At 38.0% G+C, this 22412-nt stretch overlaps 1 long non-coding RNA gene across 1 annotated transcript; it reads left to right on the top strand.

Moving 5' to 3' along the window:
* Positions 1 to 643: 643 nt before the first annotated feature.
* Positions 644 to 21236, top strand: LOC109184293. The gene is made up of 3 exons (XR_002054740.1): positions 644 to 654; positions 6084 to 6087; positions 21140 to 21236. It is a non-coding gene; the product is annotated as an uncharacterized LOC109184293 (long non-coding RNA).
* The last annotated feature ends 1176 nt before the right edge of the window (positions 21237 to 22412 follow it).

Raw genomic sequence — 22412 nt, 5'->3', positions numbered from 1 at the left:
CCGACCTTCATTGTTCTTCCTTCGACGCACCAACCTAAGACCACAAACACAGCCCAATAATTCTCAACATTAATATAGCATCAACGCCTCAACAAACAACATTATGGACATCAAACAACATACATTACATCCCACATGAGCAACTATATAAAATCTTAGGGAAAATATGATAAGTTTTAGGCTTCCATGGGGTAGACCTTGAGATTGCTAGCTCCTAGTAGGAATCCCTCCTCCTCCTTCTTCAACTATGGCCACTTCCTTCACCTCCTATCAACCCCCAAACAATAACATATAGAACAAACATCATACACACGCACATGTTCACATTATAAAATGAAATAAGGAAGGAAGGAAGAAGATGAAAGAGTGGAATGAATGAAGAAGAATGAGGAAGATGGAAATACTCACTATGTGTCTTATTCTTGGTGTAGTATCCTGGAGATTTTGTGAGGAGGACACATGGGAGGGATTGAAAACTTCAATATAATTGTGTTGTATTTATAGGCTCAAAACCCTATGTGATATTTTGGAGGGGGGCGAACGACTAAGGGAGGGTATTTGGGTCATTTTTGGTTTTTAAATTCAAGACTTAAATTTTGGGTGAGAAATTGGATCAAGTTTGGGTATAAATGTGATATAAATTTTTAAAAATGGGTTGGGTTCATTTTGAAACCGAATTTTGAGTCAAAACTAGTTTATCAGTTTCTCAAGTTCGTCTCAAATAGACTTTTGGGTCAAGATTTTGATAAATAAATATATACTTTAAATAAGGTTTTTAAAACCATAAATAATTGTTTAATTACTTTATATTAACTCATTTGAAATAAGGAATTTTAAAATAAAAATTATTTTGTACATTTGGTAAAACCATCGTAAGAATAAAATGATAGAAATAATTCTATCTTGAAATTTGATAAAATAGGAGTTTTAAAGAAAATATTTTGAGACGTCACAGAGACAACTTAAGGAACCTTTTGTGATACTCCTGAACAAATGATGATCCTTGTTTAAGGTTCAAAAACTCATCATATAGGTCGGGCTGCCTTGACGTGAGCTGGGTAGAAGCGCTCTCGCATCCTATCCTTGAAGATTTCCCATCCAAACTCGGGTTCCTGGCGGATCATGGGTCCTTTGTGAATCTACCAAAGGTCAGCCTCTTGCTGAAAGTAGAACGTAGCTATCTGAACATGGCGTTCCTCAAGACACTCCATGACCTGGTAGATCTTGTCAAATGCTCTTATCCAGTCTTCCAACACATCCGGATCCTCCTGTTCTGCGAAGGCTGGCGGGTGATGTCCTGACACCTGCCTAGCCACAGCTCGGTTACCATGGTGGTTGTTGTTGAACAACACATTGCCCAACGCTTGGGTGATCTGAGTCAACTGTTGGAGATTCTGTTCTAGTTGCTCATTTGCCGGTGTCCCTGGGGTCTCTGTGCGACATCTCGGTGGGCTATCTCGAGCTGCTACACAGCGAACACCTATTACTAACGCAAAACTTAGCGGGATGCACACCAAGAGGGTGCAACAGCTACAAGCATAACTTAAAGCAACATAGAGATAAAGCATAAACAAAGGGATGATAAACACACAATCTCACTGCGCGTCCTAGTTAACTCATAACTTAAACTTACTAATTAACTTAAATAAGCTAGTCATAATCTACTTATTACATCACCAAAAGGTTCACAGGCCCAAAGTCTAACAAAAGAGAGAATACTACTAGCAAGGGCATAGAGCTAAGCTCATCTAATGTGCTCTCAAACGGGGATCTATTCCATACCCGAAATGCATTTAAAATATTAGCGAAAGAATGCTAAGTAAAACTCCAATCCAACATGTAAAACTATATAATTAAGTATACATTTGATATTCAAGTAGATTTTGAGACTGACATATAGAATATATTTGAACGAACTAACTCAGTCATATGTTTTCAAAAGATATATACTCAATCAATAACGTTCAAGCCACAAGTAAAAGACTCACTCAATAGATTACACAAATTAGACTCAATTCAAGAAAGACAACGAGAAAGGTATTCGCCTCAACTTAGATACAATAGGTAACTCATGCGGTGTAACCAATTAACCAACGAAAGGATTCCGAGACTCACACTCAACAATAGGATATGGTGGTATATATACATAGCCAAAGGGATTATATATCAAATAGCCAAATGCAATAGTAATACAATATCCAACCTTTACACCAGTCTATCCGAAACACCAGTCCATCCGAACACAAGTCCAACCTTATCTACCAACGTGAACCCTAAGCTTCTTGCCACCGATACAAATGGAGTCGAAACCTTTAGCCACTGATACAAATGGAACCGAAGCTCATAGCCACCGATACAATAGTATAACAATTCATATCCAAGGAATTATATATATATATATATATATATATATATATATATATATATATATATATATATATATATATATATATATATATATATATATATATATATAACATGTATCACTCAATCCAATTCAATATCAAGGAGTTAGGATTTACGATAGAATAACAATCCATAATTGAGGCTAAGGAATACACAATGTACTCGAATAACTCTACATTGCACCAAATGGAAGATGCACTGGGCAGAATGCACACAGTGGTCGGTGGGTAGGAGTGACGGGTGTGAAGTGCCCGCCCCTCCCTACCGTGACACACATGGGGTTGATTGGAGGGCACTTTTGTAACACCCCGAATTTTACGCAATAAACAAAGACAATTAAGCTTAGAGATAGGGATTTAAACCAAACATTAAGTATTAAAAGTCGCGGAAGCTAACAGTTAAACGGGAAATGCTATGTCACATCTAACTAAATTATTATATGCACAAGCTAAGAGTCAATGTACTTAATACCAAAATTCAACATCAAAGTTCACAAGTCTAACGTTTAGGGCACACATGCCTCAAATTCTAGGCTAAGGGATAAGGAGAGCTACGCTAAACTACGTCTTCTTCTAGCGCGCTCGAACGAGAACTACTCTATACCTGTAAAACATAAGGGGTAGTACCCGTTAGCGAATAATGCTTAGTAACCCACTAATACGCGTTGAGTACGATATAGTATAGATATAAGAAAATCATTTGAGACTTGGAATACATAGATATAACTTAGCAACTCTAGGTTTAAAACAAGGAGTAGAGACAACATATAACTCATCATAGAACACTCTCAATCAACCGACCATCAACGATAAATCAAGAGATCAATACAATGGTAAGGACCACAGGATAATCAACAACATATGATCATCAATATCAATCAAAGGTAACATCATATCATGAAGGATAATATCAATACATGAAGGCAATACATGCTCATAAGCAAATGAAAGTCAAGGATCGCAATCAATGTCCGTTTCCAACCTTATTCCATGTTCCAACCTTTACATCGCTCCATCCTTATTTCAACTCCAACCTGTACCTCTAGGCCACCCTGTACAACCACCACCCTTATTCCTCCTGGAGCCATTGCTCCCCACCTGCTTTACCGCCTGCTTGCTGCCAGCTTTTTCATATTGATCATGATCATGATATATAATAACCCCTTTAATTGAGCTAAGCTCACCGCCAGCTTTCAATCATAAACACATAGTCATCGACATAGATACTTGAAGCTCAACAATAGCTCAATCAAGAAGAATCAATAGAGTACAACATTTGTACAAGCTTACAACAAAAGGTTAAATCGAAGGATTTCAAGAATAGACATGAAAGGCACATTTCAAGACAACAACACAATAACGATAGACCTCAATCCAAAGATTACAATGATTGGTGAATACAAGTTACCAATCTTCATTGAGAACGAATGAACAAGCACATACTAGTACCAACAACATCGTAACTAGCATGCAAATCAATAGGATGAACAGAACGGTTCAAACGAACATCAATGACTTCACATTAATCCCACGAAACACAAAGTTGGACCTTAATCATGATTCAAGACTCATAAATCCTATCATGGGGACATCGTTCAAGATGTACAAAACATCAAAGGAGACACACAATTGCACAACGATTCAACAAAACGGAGGCCAAAACATCACGTACCGGTGGGCGGAACGGTGGGGGGTCAACCACCCGCCACTCCTCCCACCTGTACCAGCAGGTGGAACCACGGGTGGCCAACCACCCGTAGCCCTCCCCGCTGCCACACATGACCCGTACCGGCGAGTGGCGGGTGGCACACCACCCGCCCATGTACCCGCTGGTACACATGAACAAAGAACAATTCCCCTTCGGGGGAAAATGCAAAGGAGTCCAAGTTCAAGTCCAAAACACCTCACAACTCATATACAACAACACAGGAACTTGAACATAAGAATAGCTCAAAGAATAGCATTTATGAACCCTAAATCACAAGCTCTAACATGCATAAACACAAGATTATGCACAAATTTACTCAAGAACATCATGAACATCAATAGATCATCAAGAAATTATCAATGGCAAGTATAAAATAGATTTTGTAGAACATGGGTTACCTCTTGAGCCTAAGAACACTCTTTCCAACTTGTACTCTTCCTCTTGGAGGTCTTCTTCTTCAAAATCTTCCCAAACACAACCAAACCCAAACTAAACAACAAAACTTAGATAAAGATAAGGAAAGACTAAGTAAAAACACTAGCCAAGCTTAGAACTTAAACTTTCCTAAGGGGGGTGGGTTTTAGTCTAGCTTGGGGAATAAGCTAAGCTTTTAGAGAGAAGGTAGAGAGAAATGTATTTCTTGCCTAATGTGGGAAATACAAGAGTGGTGGTGCTAGGGTAATATCTTGGAGGTCAAGTAAAAGTTGGAAAAGGCTAGAATAGCCTCCCTTGTTCTCAAAATGGTTAGGAAGACATCAAAGGCTAGGTATAAAGTATAAAACATAAAGTCTCTCCCATTGACTAGTGCAATTGACTAAGGAATTTAGTTAATTTAGATCCTCCAACTATTTTAGCAAAGAACTTAGGAAGGAATTTTTAAGGAAACCTTAGAATTAATTAGACAATTAATTCCGTTTAAATGATAATTTTCCGGGGTGTCACAACTTTCAACCTGCCAATCCCACCCGCAACAACCTTTGCGGGGTTGTCTCACGGATAGCAACAGTAGCTTTCATCAACAACTCAATAGCGAACCAATAACCAAATCATAGCAAAAAATCATCAAGAATACTCAAGAAACAAGGATAAAATACTTCCAACATAAGAAGGAATTCAAGAATGAAGATTATGACACAATAACAACACAAGAATACTTCCAAATCAAGACATAATAACTCAAGATTATCAACAATAACATACTCAATAGATTGAAGAATGTATTCATCTACATATTGGAATGAAAATAGCTTTATAGGACAACGAATTTTACCTCTTGGCTAGCCAAACAACTCTAGTCTACAAGAAAGATCACCCTAGCATCTCCTCTCCAACTTGGTCTTCTAAAACCCCAAAACCCCAATGTATAGTAGGAAAATATGAACACGCAATAAATTAAAGATCACGAAATATGAAGGGAAAATGCAAGATAAAATGATGACCTTACCTAATCTTGTAGGAAGATGAATAAAATATGGATCTTGGTAAGTTTCCTCTTGAGGAAGATGAAGATAAAATTCTAATAGTAGATGAAGGGGAATGGCGTGAGAAGAGAAGAGTGAGAGTGGAGTGGGGAGGAAGACAAGTCTAGGTTATTTAGATAGGGTGAATATAGTAGATATATGGATTGTATGTATTAGGTTCATTATTATACAAGTTGGGCCATTAATAATATATAACATAAGTAGATTAATAATACTAAGGTCCAAGAATAGTTTGGTCTTAGAAAATTGGGTATATAATATTAATTCTTAGGAATTTGGGCTCTTAATGAATTTATGTAAGTTAGGGATTTATTTATACTAGAAGAATTGTGCTAAATTATAAGGAATAAAGCCCTTACAAGAATAGTTACGGGATATAATTTTCGGAATGAAAAATACGGGGTGTCACACAATAGCCGTCTATTAAGCGACGTAGTATAACACAATACATTAGACGACGGTTATTTAAAAAAATCGATGTTTATTAAGTGATGTAGTATATCATTTATGTAGTAGTGATTAGGGACGAAATTTTGTAATTTTAGTATAACTCAGGGATGAAAAGTGCAACATCAATGGTAACTTAGGGACAAAAAGTGAACATGACAAACACTTAGGGACGAATCCTACAATTACCGTATAACTTAGGGATAAAAAGTTCAACGCCAATGATAACTTAGGGACGAAAAGTGAGCATGATCAACACTTACAGACGAATTCTACAATTACCCTATAACATAAGGACGAAAAGTGCAATTTTCCCATGTAGGGATAAATGTTACTTTTTGTAAGACTGAAAATCTTAAATCTCAAAGTGGTAAGAGGTCAAAAGCTAATGTTGAGATACCTCCAAATGAAAAGAGTCTATGGAAAAAGAAATCTATATTTTTTGATCTTCCATATTGGAAGACATTAAATGTGAGACATAGTATTGATGTGATGCATGTGGAAAAAAATGTGTGTGATAGCCTTGTTGGAACTCTTTTAGACATAAAAGGTAAGACTAAAGATGGACTCAATGCTAGATCAAACTGGATTGAAATGAGAAATATGCAAAACAATGGAGTTTCTTCGGTTGTAAATTCAATGCATTTCAGTAATTGAAAGATAAAAGTCATGTGATTGCAGAGTTGTCATATTATGGTGTGATTGAAAAAATATGGGATGTTGATTGTGTTTAGTTTAGAGTGTGGATGTTCTGATGTAGATGGGTAGATAGTAAACACGGTGTGAAAGCTGATCTGATGTGTTATGATTTACACTTGTAGATCTGAATAAGGAAGGTCACAAAAATGCGCAATTCATAATGGCATCCCAAGCAAAACAAGTATTTTATGTTACTGATCCTTGTGATAAAAAAATGGTCAGTTGTCCTTCACGGAAATAGACAAATTACTGGTGATGGGAATGAAGATGTTAGTTTTGATATTGAGAAAATACCCTATTTTCTTTAAGTTTATTGCCAATTATTGTAGATAATGAGATAGATGAAGTGCATACATCAAAGGAGGATCATCATGAAAGGATATGTGAGCATTTATTATTACTTGTAATGCTTTAACTTCTTCTTGTGTTTACTATATATAAATATTTATTTTTATATTTATTTATATTATTCTTATGTCATTTACTAATAATTTCTTTGCTAAATAGGCATATGAATTCATCAAATGATCCCGCTATTGATAGTACTACCACTTATACCAGTGCTAAGAAGAGGGGTGTAACACCCCCGATTTTACCAACCATTTAAAACATAAAATTCATAGGCAAGCAAACTAAACATCAATCAACAAAAGCGGAAGCTATAATAAACCGGGAAAGGTGTTATGCCACACCCATAGAAATATGGGTGCACAGGATAAATCTATCAAAATCATCAAAACGTAACATTAGTCTAGGCACACAGGCCACTAGTCTAGGCACACAGGCCAACAAAAGCAAAACGTCTATCCACAGGAACTACACTAACTAGTGTCCACATCTAGCGCGCTCGTCATCTACTCAAAACCTGTAAAACATAGGGATAACACCAGGTCAGCGAATAATGCTGGTAACCCATCAATACGCGTTGAATAACATATTATATAGATAGATATAATCAAAAGCGTTTTGGACTGAGGAATACAGTATATAGTCATTTGAAAGCCGGAAGAAGATCAACATCAAAGACTCATCACACTCTCAACAAAGATCGAGGATCATTAACCTCAATCAAGACAACAAAACCACAAACAACAAAGGAAATCACAACTCTAAATGCAACCTACCATTCACAAGGTAGAGTTCATCATAACCATGCCCAAAGGCAAGAAGTACAACAATCACATAATGACAATTCACATAATAGAACCAAATTCCAACCTTATGGCTACCCCCGACCTTATCACTAGTTCCAACCGTTACCTCCTAGTGCCACCCTGTACTTCTGAGTCCAACCTTATTCCGTCTGGGACTGTCGTTCCCCACCAATCAGAACCCAATTACCACCGATCTCATAGTACACGAGGGTACTATAAAGTAACAATATTACCACCGATCTCGTGAGCAAAACTCAATAATATACCACCAATATCAATCATAAGTACACCTAGTCATCATCATCATCAATAAGATTGAGGCTCATCAATAGCCCAATCACGTATCAACAAAGGGTACAACGATTTGTACAACATAACCTCATAAAAATCAATCAAGAGATTTCAACAAAGTCATGAGACAATACTCAACAACAAGGACTACAATCCAACATCAAAATGATTAGCAACACGAGTTACCAACCCCAACAAGAAGAAACAAACCACACATTCTAGCATAACAACATCAAACTAGCATGCTCATCAAACGAATAAACCGAAATGGTTCCAACGAACCTTCAAGACGCATATTAGTCTAATGAATCAAAAGGTTGGACCCTTAGCACGATTCAAGACACCAAATCCTAACATGGATTCCTAACACATCATTCTAGACATACGAAACATCAAGAAGACTCACAAATAGCTCAATAATTCAACAACGGGAGGTCAAAACATCAACACCAAGACGAAAGGAGTCACGGGGAACAAATCCCCGCATCAACAATAATTGTTCCCCGTGGGTGGGGCCACGGGTAGACCCCCACCCATGGGCCTGCCCGCGGGGTACATACCCTGATCCACTTCGTTCCCCGTGGGTGGGGCGGCGGGTAGGCCACTGCCCGTTGTTCTGCCCGCGGGGTACAATACCTGTACACCAATTTTCCCTTCGGGAAAATTCATCAACAAAGCCAAGTTCAAGTCCAAAATACCCAAAACCTCACACACAACAATGATATGACTTGAACCCAAGAAATAACCAAGCAATGGCATTCAATAAACCTAAATACAAGCTCTAAACATGCATTTATCACAAGGTCATGCATCAAATCTCACAAATCACATCAAGAACATCAAATAGAAGCCAATAATCATCATTTAGGTAAGAAAATAGGAATTGTATAGCATGGGTTACCTTTGTAGACCACAACTTCTTCCTTTACTCTCTCCTAAGCCTCTTCTTATTGCTCTTCTTCCCCACCAACTTCTTACACAAGCCAAAACACAAGAAAGATTCCAACTTAGATAAAGACACCCAAAAGATGACTAAAAACACTAAATAGCTAAGAATCTTACCCTTTCCTATGCTTGGGAAGAAGAAAGTAGGAATCTTGGAATGAAATCTTGCAAAGCTAGAATGTTATCCTTTTTTCTTGAAGAATAAGCTAGGTTCTTTTTAGAGAGATGGTGGACTGTTCGGGATTTAGGCTATCATGAGAGAATGAGAGGAATGACTTGCAAGGGATAGTTTGATCAACAATTCATGGGTGAAAGGTCACTTCTACCCTTACTAAGGTTGGAAAGACAAAAGGGTAAAGGTACAATACATAAAGCATAAGGTACACTTGGTTGACTTAAGTGACTAGTCAAATTCTAGTCCCTCGACTATTAAATTTCAGGATTTTAGGAAGAAATTACCAAGGAAGGCTAAAATTAATTCCTTAATTAATCCCAATTAGAATTTAGATTTACGGGGTGTCACAAGGGGTGCCACTCAAATGAAAAAAAAAATCATTTTAGAGCGTGCTAATACCAGGAAGAAGCAGGAGTTCAATTTGATGGATTGGATCCTATCAGAGAAAACAACATCAAATTCAAAAGTTATGTTGCATTGTTGGGACGAAGCAAAGTTTCTATCACAATAGGTTCATGGCATCACTTCCTAGTACAAACTAATGACTTCATTTGGGATGATATCTTGGTATGTAACTTATTTTTTTAATTTATATATTTAAAAAAATTAATATAATGGCATTTTTTACTAATAAATAATCTTGCCTTGTGGAGTGTTTATGATATTCCTAATACAGCTGAAATGAAGGACTCTTGGTTGAAATATGCGGGTCAACGGTGGAAAGACTTTAAAATAAGATTGAACAAAACATATATATTCACTATTGGCTCAAAGAAGAACCCGTGTGATAAATACCCATTCCTTGACCAAGAGACACGGGAAAAGTATGTTGATCTTTTCATAAAACTCCAAAATTTGAGGTATATATCATTATTTTTCTATCAATTATTAACTCAAATATATTAAATATATATTACTACTTTTTATTAAAATTATGTTTTCTTTTTATGTAGGCAACAAGAAAAAAAATCAAGAGATACAAGCTAAGAATATTCATCCACATAATTTTGCTCGAGGAGGCTATCAGAGATTGGAGAGGATTATGATGGATGAGAAGATGAAAGAACAACAAGAAGCTGCAAATTCAGATCCATCGTATACAATTTCTCCTCTATCCCCTCCACCTAGACATGAAAAGTGGAAGAGGGCAAGAATGGATAAATCCAGAAATATTTACAACGAAGCGGCTAGAATGGTCATGAAAAATTAAATAGTGTAAGTAATATGTTACTCCGTATAATTTTCTACATTAATAGTTATATATGTTGAATAAATTGAACAAAATATAATAGTAATCATTATTAAATATGTTTATATTCCTTTCAAAAAAATTAAATATTGTTTATATATGTTAGATTCTCTCGCGTTGCAAGCTTCTGAAGGAGAATTCATCAGTCGGGAAGACAAGATATATTGTATACTGCCCTAGGTATTAATGAGCATTCCATGCGCGTTAGAGCCATGGGAAGAGGACATGGCTTAAAAAGATTCTTTGGCCATGTAAAACATCGTCAAAGCCAAGCGACTATACCAGAAGTTAAACGAATGATTATTGTTGCAGTTGCTGAGGTGTTAGCCAATCAAAAAATGGAAGTGCAAGAGACGTTAGCCAAACAAAAAGAGGAATTTCAAGTAACCATGGCTGAGATGATGAAGCAATTTAGTAGTATGCAAACTCCTATTTCTCAAGCTGCAAAATCAAGGCGGGAAGATGACATATGTGTAAATGTTGACCCACAATTTCACAGTGAAAAAGCTAGTTCTCCAGACCTTTTTGCTTATTTATCGGTCATAAGTGATCATTTATAGGTAATCTTATTATTATTTATTAAAACATTTTAGCAGATTTTTAAATATGAATTCATGCAGTTAGGAGCACGATTCCAGTTGTATTTGGAAGATCCCGTTAGACGTACAGTGGCATTTAGGACAACTTACAATGGTGAAAATGTTCACGGGGTAGAATTAAATGTAGATCAAGTGAATGTGAGTGTGGATAAAATTATTTATTCAAGTGCAAAGGTATCATTCCCTACCGATGAGGTTCAGCTTTTAGGTGTTGCAATGCATCACTTTATTATTTGGCCAAAGAAGCTGGTAGAGTTATGTACTCGAGCTGATGAGGGCACTCCGGCTCTGGGCCGAGGTGTTAAATTTGCAACAAACAGGGCCATATTGCAATTTCGTGTTGGCAGCATTTTTTGGCCTCCCCAGCTCCTCAAGCGAATGTGGCTGTCTCCGGTGGTGATGATTCAAGCGATCCTCATGAGTGGTTTCCGAATACGGGTGCCACCAACCATGCTATACCCGATTCCTCCTTGTTAAACTCTGCGACGAGTTATGATGGTCCGGAGACTCTTCGTGTCGGCAGTGGTACAGGTTTGCCTATTGTTAATGTTAGTTCTAGTTCGTTAGCCACTAGTTCTAGATCTTTCACGTTACGTGATGTTTTGCATGTCCCTGGTCTCTTTAATTCATTATTATCTGTCCAGCGCTTTACCAAGGATAATAATCTTTTCTTTGAGTTTCACCTTCTTTATTTCTTTGTGAAGGACACTTTGACCAAGAAAGTCCTGTTTAAAGGGCATGCATCTGGAGGTCTTTATTCTTGGCCTGCATCTTCTCTTGCTCCAGCTGCGTTTGTTGCTGCGCGGTCCTCTTTTGTTTGGCATATGCGGTTGGGGCATCCGCATTCGAGAGTCTTACGTCAAATTTTGGAGTCTTCGTCTATTAGTCGTTTTAATTTTAAAGATCTTCCCAATATTTGTACTTCTTGTCAATTGGGAAAATCAGCTCGTTTTTCGTTATGTCGTGTTGAAACTACTAGTACACAACCTTTAGAATTAATATATTCTGATATTTGGGGCCCTGCGCCGTTACTTTCTGCGAATGGTTTTAAATATTTTGTCTTGTTTGTGGATGATTATATGCGTTATATGTGGTATTATCCAATGCGTGCGAAGTCTGAATTATATGGCATCTTTGATAAGTTTCAGTCACTTGTCGAATGTTCTTTTTCTCGCAAGATTATTTCTTTTCAGTCTGACTTAGGGGGAGAATATAAGAAGCTTGGTTCTACTCTTTCTTCTCTGGGTATTCGCTACAGGCAATCGTGCGCATATACTCACGAGCATAATGGTCGGGTAGAACGCAGGCGTCGCCATGTTGTTGAGACATGACTGTCTTTAATGGCTCAGGCATCTGTCCCGTCTCGCTTCTAGGATTATGCTTTTGAAACTGATGTCTATCTTATAAATAAAATGCTCACTCGTGTTCTGTCTTATGAGTCACCACATTTTCGTTTACATCGTTCTCCCTCGTCCTACTCTTACTTGCAAGTGTTTGGTTGTTTGTGCTTTCCCATTCTGCGTCCAAATAATCGTAATAAACTGCAGTTTCGCTCATCTCCTTGTGTTTCTCTGGGATACCCACCGTCTTATCGATGGCTATCGTTGCTTAGATACTAACACTAATAAGGTTTGTATCTATCTCCACGTGCGATTTGATGAGACTGTTTTTCATTTTTGTGCCCGTGTTTCCTCGTAGGTGTCACAGTCTCCTCCTGAGCCATGGGGGGTTGCGCCGGTTGTTGCCTCGACACGAGATGTTCCCTTCGCCGAGCATGTTGACGAGTCGAGTGGGGCTTCAACTGATCCTCACTGCGCGGCCGAGGAGGTTCTGGGCACTACGGCTGGTGCCGAGCAGTCCGCATTCAGCGAGCGGACTGTCTCTGACCAGCCCGTGAAATGACGTGGACAGCCGACAGGTTCTACTCGGCGTAGTGCGGCTGTGGCCGCTCCTCGGATGCACATCATAGCCACTCGCAGCACAGGTCCACATGAGCATTTTGCCCTCGTCTTTACCGCAGTACCCGAACCAACTTGTTACTCTCAGGCGGTCAAGTTTCCTGAGTGGCATGATGCAATGGACTTGGAATTTAATGCATTGGTTCATAATAATACTTGGTGTCTCATTCCTTTTAAATCAGGTATGAATATTGTTGGCTGCAAGTGGGCTTTTAAAACCAAAAGAAAGGCTGATGGTTCCATTGAAAGACATAAAGCACGATTGGTTGCCAAAGGTTTTAATCAGGTTGTTGGAGAGGATTTTTTTTTGAGACCTTTAGTCCTGTGGTTAAACCAACCACGGTGCGTCTTCTCTTGTCTTTGGCTATTTCCCATGGGTGGACTATTCGCCAACTGGATATACATAATGTTTTTTTAAATGGCAAGCTGGCTGGGACTATGTATATGCGCTAACCACCTAGCTATGAGGACAAAACTATAACCGATCACGTGTCTCTGCTTCAGCGTTCTTTGTATGGGCTAAAGCAGGCGCCTCATGCATGGTTCACACGGCTCCATGATTTTCTGGTTTCGGTAGGCTTCTCGCCTTCCAAAACTGATGTCTCTTTATTTGTATATTCGCATGGTGATTCTCGGTTATATTTTTTTGGCATATGTGGATGACATTTTGATTATGGGTTCTGATTAGAATCACGTGGCTACACTTATTAATAAATTGGCACTTGAGTTTAATGTTCGCCGCATGGATGTTCCGTCCTTCTTTCTGGGTATTGAGACCGTTCCATTGTCGGTAGGCATGCTCTTATCTCAGCAACGGTACATGAAGGACATTCTTAAGCGAGCAAGAATGGTGGATTGTAAACCCGTGGCCACGCCAATCTCGTCCACCAAGGTCGTGACTGCCTCTCCTATGCCATATGCTGATCCCACTCAGTATCGTAGTCTTGCAGGTGCTCTACAGTATCTTACGTCTGTGCCAGCATATGCATTTGCCTACCACCAGCTCTAGTGTGACAATTTGGGAGCCACCTACTTATGTGTTAATCCGGTGTTTCATGCGCGCACGAAGCACATTGAGATCGACTATCACTTTGTTCGGGATAAAGTAGCCAAGAAGGAGTTGCAAGTTCACTTTATTTCAACCAAAGATCAGATAGCAGATATTTTTACTAAACCACTTTCGTCTATTCGTTTCAGTTCACTCCGTCACAAGCTCAAAGTTTTGGCTAGCCAACCTTGTGCTTGAGGGGGGGGGGGGGGGTATTAGGGCTGCATTATTAGTATTATACTAGAACTCTATTGGGTGTCTTTATATATTTGTATTCTCAGACTTTAGTATTCAATACAACACATCTATATTCTCATCAATATTAGTGTCATTATTTGAAGCAATTTTTTTATGGAGCATTTCTTTCTTTCTTTGAGAAAAACATTGAAACATGTCATCAGATCTAGATCCAGAAGGAGAGGAAAGGGTATTGTCCATAGACAAGTTCCTATTAACAAACATGGAGGCTACACCTATCCCCCTCCAGCTGAACCCAGTTGACAATTTCAATTAAATAACTTTAAAGTTTAAAGCATGATTATGATGAGCAGTCTCAAAATGTAAACTGGACCCCTGAAACTCACACCTATGATGCTCACTCACCTCAGAAATGCAAAATATTCTATTTAAAAAATATTAACTATTCATTGGTTTGGATGGCATAACTCCGTTTACCAAATCAGTTTATTAACAACCTTGAAATCTAATAATATAACAACCAACATAGTGATATATATATATATATATATATATATATATATATATATATATATATATATATATATATATATATATATGATTATTTTCAAATACAAACCCCCCTTAAAATACAAAATGTGTGCATGTAAGTATGTTCATGTGTGCACGAGATAATCCTAGATATTGTTGGCAGTGTGCCCAGTGTAAATGTACGTATGTTAATATGTGCACGAGCTTTGATTGATGGTTGTAAATTTTTCCTCTTACGCGTTGTGTGCTTGTAAGTATGTTAATGTTTGCACGAGCTTTGATGGATGGTTGTGATTTTTCCTCTTACGCCCTGAGTGCATGTAAGTATGTTAATGTGTGCATGACCTAATCCCAGAAATTGTTGGCAGTGCGCCCTGTGTGCATGTAAGTATGTTAATGTGTTCACGAGCCCAAATTTGTATTTTAAGAGGAGTTTGTATTTTAAGGGGGTTTGTATTTGAATGCAACCATATATATATATATATATATATATATATATATATATATATATATATATATATATATATATATATATATATATATATATATATATGAACAACTAACATAAACACGGTAACACCCCCGATTTTCAACATATTTTAAAAACAATTACAGTTACGTAATACGATAAAACTATCATTAATACCCAAAATAGAGCGAAAACTACACATAATAGTTTGGGGGTGCTATGCCACATCTAAGCTAGAGAACCTAGATGCATAGGCTACCAACTAACTAATCATAATCCATAAATATCATTCGAATACAAAATGGTCAAACTAAAGCCAATTACTAACTAAGCTAGGAACCACAGCTCCGTCTAGCATGCTCACGAGCCAACTAATCTGTACCTGAAAAACATGCGGTGTAGCAACCGTTAGCGAATAATGCTAAGTAACCCACTCCCACGAGTTGAGTACAATATAGATATGGATATAGATATATCAAAACCATTGAGACTTGAGAATACATAAATATAGTCCTAAACAACTCTAGCTTTCAAATCAAGATAAGGACTCATGACACACCGTTAACATCGACACGATAAGACAACCTCAAGATACAAGCATGCAAACCATGACCACAAGATCAGACAACTATAAATGACCAAGACCACAAGACACGACAACAATAACAGACAACAATAAGACCACAAGACACGTCCATGTTCCAACCTTATACCAAGTTCCAACCGTTACACCGCTCCTACCTTATATTAGTTCCAACCTATACGTCCAGGCCACCGTGTACACCATCAGCCTTATCCCTCCGGAGCAATGCTCCCCGCCTGCTTTTCCACCAACTTTCCCACCAATCTGAGCACTCGCAGTGCCATAAACCTTATTGTACCGCAGCACAATAAACTAAGCACACGCAGTGCTATAACATAGGTACCCCAACACCTTAACATAAGATAAATGCACCGCAGCGCAATATCTTGAGCAATACCACCAATTTCGACGCATGGGGATCGACCACCTATTTACGGTACTTAGGACATCGCTCTAGACTTACGAACATCAAAGAAGACACTTCGGCGCACGGGGATCGACCAAACGGAGGCCGAAAACCACCGCAACGCACCGTACTAGCGGGTGGTACGGCGGGTGGACAACCACCCGCCGGACTACCCGCCAGCTGGCCACCATGTTCCAGCGGGTGGTCGTCCACCCGCTAGCCGCCCACTGGAACTTCACGCCTTTTCGGCGGGTGGTCGGGTGGGGGTTCGTCCCCCCGCCAACTACCCGCTGGAACACCCTTGGCAATTTTCCCCACTCCGGGAATTCACCAATCTTGCCAAATTCAAGTCCAAACTCACATCAACAATTATAGGGACTTGAATACACAGAACAACTCAACGAACAACACTATTGAACCCTAGGCACAAGCTTTAAACATGCATAAACACAAGAATATGCATACAATCGCTCAAGAACATCAAGAATCATCAAGAACATCAAGAATATCAAGAAACAACAATACAAACCCTAAATACAAGCTCTATCGAGGCATAAACACAAGACAACGCATTCCATCATTCAAGGATACCAATAAATCATAACATAACAAAGAAAATAGGTTTTGTGAGACATGGGTTACCTTTTAGCTTAATTAAACTTCTCACAACTCCTAAGATCTTTCCTCAAGGTCCTTTGATCGATCTCTCCTAAGCTTGGTGATGGGGAATTCTTTGACTATATCCTGGGGAGGGATTTTCGAGAGAGAGGGAGATGTGTGAATAAGGGTTCTAAATGATTTCTAATTCCCTTTAAATAGGTTTAGGATTCTCAATTAGAATCTGATTAGTAATGGGCCCTCCTTTATTCTAACAGGCTTAAAGGCTTAAATACAGACAAGGGTCCACGGTTCACCATGAACCATATCAATAAATTAAGGAATTTCGGGCCAGATTAAATCCTTTTAACCACACTTAACAGGCATCATTAAAATAATGATGGGGCAACTTAAGAATTAACTAGATAATTAATTCGGGTTTGAAGGGTAAATTACGGGGTGTTACAGGTACACTTTGTGCAAGTTGGTTTTCCTTCCTGTTAATGTAACCGCTAAGGCATATCTCACTGCCTTCATTTCATTGAGCATAATGGCCTTCGGGTTGGTTTTGCTTGAATCATAGTTTGAGTCGTCCGAAATTTCTCTTCAAAAGCTCCTCATTTCTTGATCGGTGTAAAAATCGGTTCGAAACTTTTCAAAGTAGTCAGGGTGGATTTCATCCTCGAGGTGAGTTCCTATGTAGTATCCCAATTCATTCACTGATAACTCATGCTCATTACCGAAGACGGTGAAGGAGATGGATTTCTTGTCATTCAAATTTGTCATTTGGATGTTGAGAGTGGCAATGAACTTGTACACCACCGGTGCGTAGGTGTTGCCCCTCATGCCGAAGATCGTGCTCCATTGTGGATGGTCAATTAAGTTTCCAACCTCCTCCTAACATCCGAATGAGTCTAAGATTAGCATATTAAAGTATTTTCCCCCCCAGATACCTTCAATCTCCTTAACTCTTCCACCTTTGCTATTTGCACGACATTAAGCTTTAGCCTTCAACTTCCGAACACTTGGTCGTGTTCCTCTGGATTGTCCTTCGTCAATCATTCCTTATCCGTGCTCTCACCATGTTCTTGTGCACAGCTTGAGCTAGCGGGGTCATGCCTAGCCTTTTTGGCCAATTCCTTTCGTCTCCTCTTAATGGTTCCTACAATTACTCAAGAAAGAACATGTCCTCTACAATTATCCATGAAGGAAACAAAGCATTTTACCACACAACTACACTATTTAAGAACAAAACACAACACATCCCCTTTCATTCTTTTTTCTTCTTTTTCGAATTCTTTCAAGAATGTGACCACAAATTTTACAAAAATTTTGATATAGTTTCCCCGATATTTTGATCAATTCCCTTCACAAATTTTGACAAAGAAGACTAATCATTATAGCACATTCATTCAATTTCACAATGTAAGCTCATGGTCAAATAGTGAACTTCATCTTCTCCAACTTAACAATGGAAGATTTCACAAGTGGGTGTGTGGAAATTCAAGGACTAGTAGCATGCACTCAATTTCAAACACAATTGATCCTAGAAATCATGCAATCATGTTTTGTCTATCATCAATTCCACAAAATAGAAGAGATATATGCAATTCCCTCAAAAATCCCCAAATTACAAACTAGGGTTCATGCATGTACTTCATCTTCAACAATCTAAGCATCAAATCAACAAATTTCTTACAATATCATGATCTTCTACACAAAACTAGTCTATATTTACCAATATCAACCAAGGTTATCTAGGTGGACTTTCTAGGCGACAAGCCGCCGACCGCCTAGTCGACTAGTTGCCCAGGCGATAACTAGGCGATGAGTAATATATAATATATATAATATAAATATATAATATATAATATATATACTAAATTGTCTAATATGCACTAATTTAAACATTCAATTCAAAGTCAAGAACCAACATCACACATTCACACAATACTATGATACTAAATATCCAATGTCTCAATTCTCAAACTCCCAAGTCTTAAACATCCATTAATTCAATCCCGCCCCCTTCACCACCATCATTATTGTCATCACTCTCAATTCCTTCATCTTCTTCATCATCATCAATATCTTCATCATCATTTGGGAAAAGATCTTCATTATCTACATCATCCCTCAAACCTCCCATTGATGAAGTATTGCAACGCCGAGAATATTGTATAGGTGCACTCGTGCCTTCACCTGCATGAGCTCTTGTAGGAAGATTTCTTCCCTCCAAATTAGCTGAAGCACCAAGCACCTCATCAACAAGACTCCAAGTGAGGTCCTCACCGACATGAACATTATCATTATGATTACTACCATGCATCCACCCATTCATTTTCCCATTGAAATTCTTCAAGAACTAATGGGTTGGAGTTTGTTCCTTCTTCACGCCGCTTTTGAAACCGACTAACAATCTTCCGGTTATACTTCACATAAACCAAGTCATTCAACCGTTTATGTTCTAATCGGTTTATTCTCTTTGTGTGAATCTAAATTATAGAAAATAAAAAATAATTACTACTTTAGTAACTTAGAAACAAATAACAGTATTAGTCTATTATTTAGTACTAAGTAGGAAGTACTTACGAACTCAAAGGTGCTCCAGTTACGTTCACAACCGGCAGATGAACAACAGAGGGAAATAATGCGCATTGCTAATTTTTGGAGCTCAAAATGATTGCCTCCAAAATCCATCCACCAATCAACTAAAATATGAATACATATCATACTTAGTAAGTTACTTTATCAAAATTCAAAAGTATAAAACTAGACATTGTTTAAAGTTTAAACTTGTTGTAGTTTAAAACTTTAAATAATACTTACGAGGAGTTTTGTTTTTAGTGTTGTTTGATGGCTAATTGCTTCCCAAAACTTCCTCGCAAATAATCATACTCTTCAACTTGATTGGCTATTTTGAGTTGTGTTTGTTGATCTGGAACCATCTTCTCAAGCACTTCATTAAACATGGCCCGTTGCTTAGAAGTATATTCACTATCACTTTCTTTCAACTCAAAATAGTTTGAAGGATTTAAAAACAATGCTGCTCCATATAAGTCAACTCACATCTGATCTTGCCAGCGTCTATCCACAATATTCATCAATCTTGCCAGCAACCTTGATTGACTTGCAAATGCTTCATTCAATTTCCTCCTTGTAGTAGTCATAGCCATAGCAACCTCGGGCATAGCTGGGATCTCATCACCATCTACGATTCTTAATACAACAAGAATCGGTTGAGAAGCCTTAATGCAATCTTCCACCCCAGTCAAGAATCGAGTAGAAAATACCGAGTCATAGATCTTCTTTCCAGCTTGTGTGTTTGCTAGTTTAGAAGTAGTCCAATGATCACTAACAAACAAGCTTTTTAAAGCTTTCTGATGCTTGGACAAACTCTGCAAGGTAAGGAAGGCTGTGGCAAATCTAGTAACTCTGGGTCTCACAGGATCCTTACCACCTGTGAACTCCCTCATAGCATTTAAGATCCTTCCATGCCTATATATGAAGGTAGTGATGCGCCTAGAACTTTCAATCTTCTGCTTGAACTCAACTAACTTGCCAATGTCTTCCAACATGAGTTCCAAGCAATGTGCCGCGTAGGAAGTCCAAAATAGTGTAGGTATCTTATCTTCCAACAACTTACCCGCTGCCTTGTAATTAGCACCATTATCTGTCACAATTTGGACAACATTTTCTGTGCCTATCTCTTGAATCTTGGTCTCTAGTAACCTAGCCAACATGTTGGCATCATGGGATTCGCTTGATGCATCAAGAGATTCCAAGAAAAAGGTCCCCTCCGGACTGTTGACAAGAAAGTTTATCAAATATCTATTTCTTCTGTCAGTCCATCCATCTGACATCAAAGTACACCCATACCTCCTCCAGGCAACCTTATGTTTGTCTTTCAACACATCCATTTCCTTTTTTTCTTTCTCTAAGAGTGTGACCCGCAAATCATGATAGCTAGGAGGTTTCCACCCGGGTCCTAATTGTGCAACGGACTCTAACGTTACCTCAAAACTCCAAGCATTTGAGACATTAAAGGGAATGTCACTCATAGAAACAGTTTGCAACATGCATTGTTGTTCTCTCTTTCTCTTCTTTAATTCTTTTACAATCTTCAAGGGTTCTTTGATAACCCTTGCTGCGCCTTTCTTCCACTACTTCTTATGGGGTTTTCCTAACCATTGCAGCAATTGTTTTTTTGTGCCGGTTGTGCAAACCTCAAAGCTGACTGCCTCTTTTTAGAACTAGTCCCCGAACTAGGATATGTAATTGAGTCGTGAGATGATGGTTATCTTGGTTGTGTTGGTTCCATTGACACTTCTTGTGAACCATCATCCTCATCATCGTAATCCAAATTTAGTTGCTTGTTCCTTGAATTTTTTAAGATATACTCTCGCATTTCTTTCATAATCTCTGTTGTTGTATTCGGGCATGCAACAACATCTCCATACCCCTTAGCCAAGTGTTGTTTCAATCTTTTACAGCATGTTTGGTTCATGGAATGAATTTTAAAGGAATAGGAATAGTATTCCATAAGGAATGGAATAGGCAAGGAGTAGAACAGGAATTGTATTCTTTTGTTTGGTTCGTTGAAGGAATAGAGTTTAGGAATGTTATTTCAGTGTTTGGTTGGTTTAAGAAATAGAAATGGAATATGAGTTTAAAAGACATAAATACCCCTATACAAAAAATGTATTATTATTATTATTATTATTATTATTATTATTATTATTATTATTATTATTATTATTACATATGTTTTTAAATAATGTTATTCTATAGCAACTACAATATTTTATAAAAATTAACATATATATACACAAATATATTGATAAGTGAAAGAACAACTGAATTTGAAAGCGTCAGGGAGTTTTGTTCAAGATAAGAGATTATCCTTGATTCAAGGAATCTTTCTACAACAACTTGTCAGATAATTAAGACTCCTATCTTCACTATACAAGGAGATGTGATTAGTTCAAGCAAACAAGGAATTACAAGTGATTAATTTATCTATCTCCCTCACGCCATTTCACATAATTATCTCTAAAAGCCTGAGAATTAATTTGTTTAATCATTCTATCATTGTTAGTGATCAAAATATATATATTATAGAAGTCATGGCTATGTAAACCACTTGAAGCGGTACGGAGCGGCACGACGAAAGAGGACGACATGGTTCGTCGGCGGCGTTAATAACTGTGTTTCTGGGAATAGGTGAATTGTGGGTTGATGCAAATTCTTTGGGATTTAAGAATTTTAACAAGAAAAGGGAAAGGCATTAAAGAGAGTTCATTGTTGGAAGAAGCTTTTGTTCAAGGACAAGAAAATTAGGCACTTGATGTGATCTTTGTTAACGATGATTTTGAACAATGCGGGTTAGCTTTCTGGTATTTAAAAAAAAAAAAATGGTTCACGGAGTTTTTTGTTCCCTGAAACATTCCTGAGGGATGTTTCTGATAA

Source organism: Ipomoea nil, unplaced genomic scaffold (genome assembly GCF_001879475.1).
Source record: "Ipomoea nil cultivar Tokyo-kokei standard unplaced genomic scaffold, Asagao_1.1 scaffold1259, whole genome shotgun sequence".
Classification (NCBI taxonomy): Eukaryota; Viridiplantae; Streptophyta; class Magnoliopsida; order Solanales; family Convolvulaceae; genus Ipomoea; species Ipomoea nil.
Note: the sequence above shows the minus strand (reverse complement) of the source record. Positions and strands in the feature narration are given on the sequence as shown.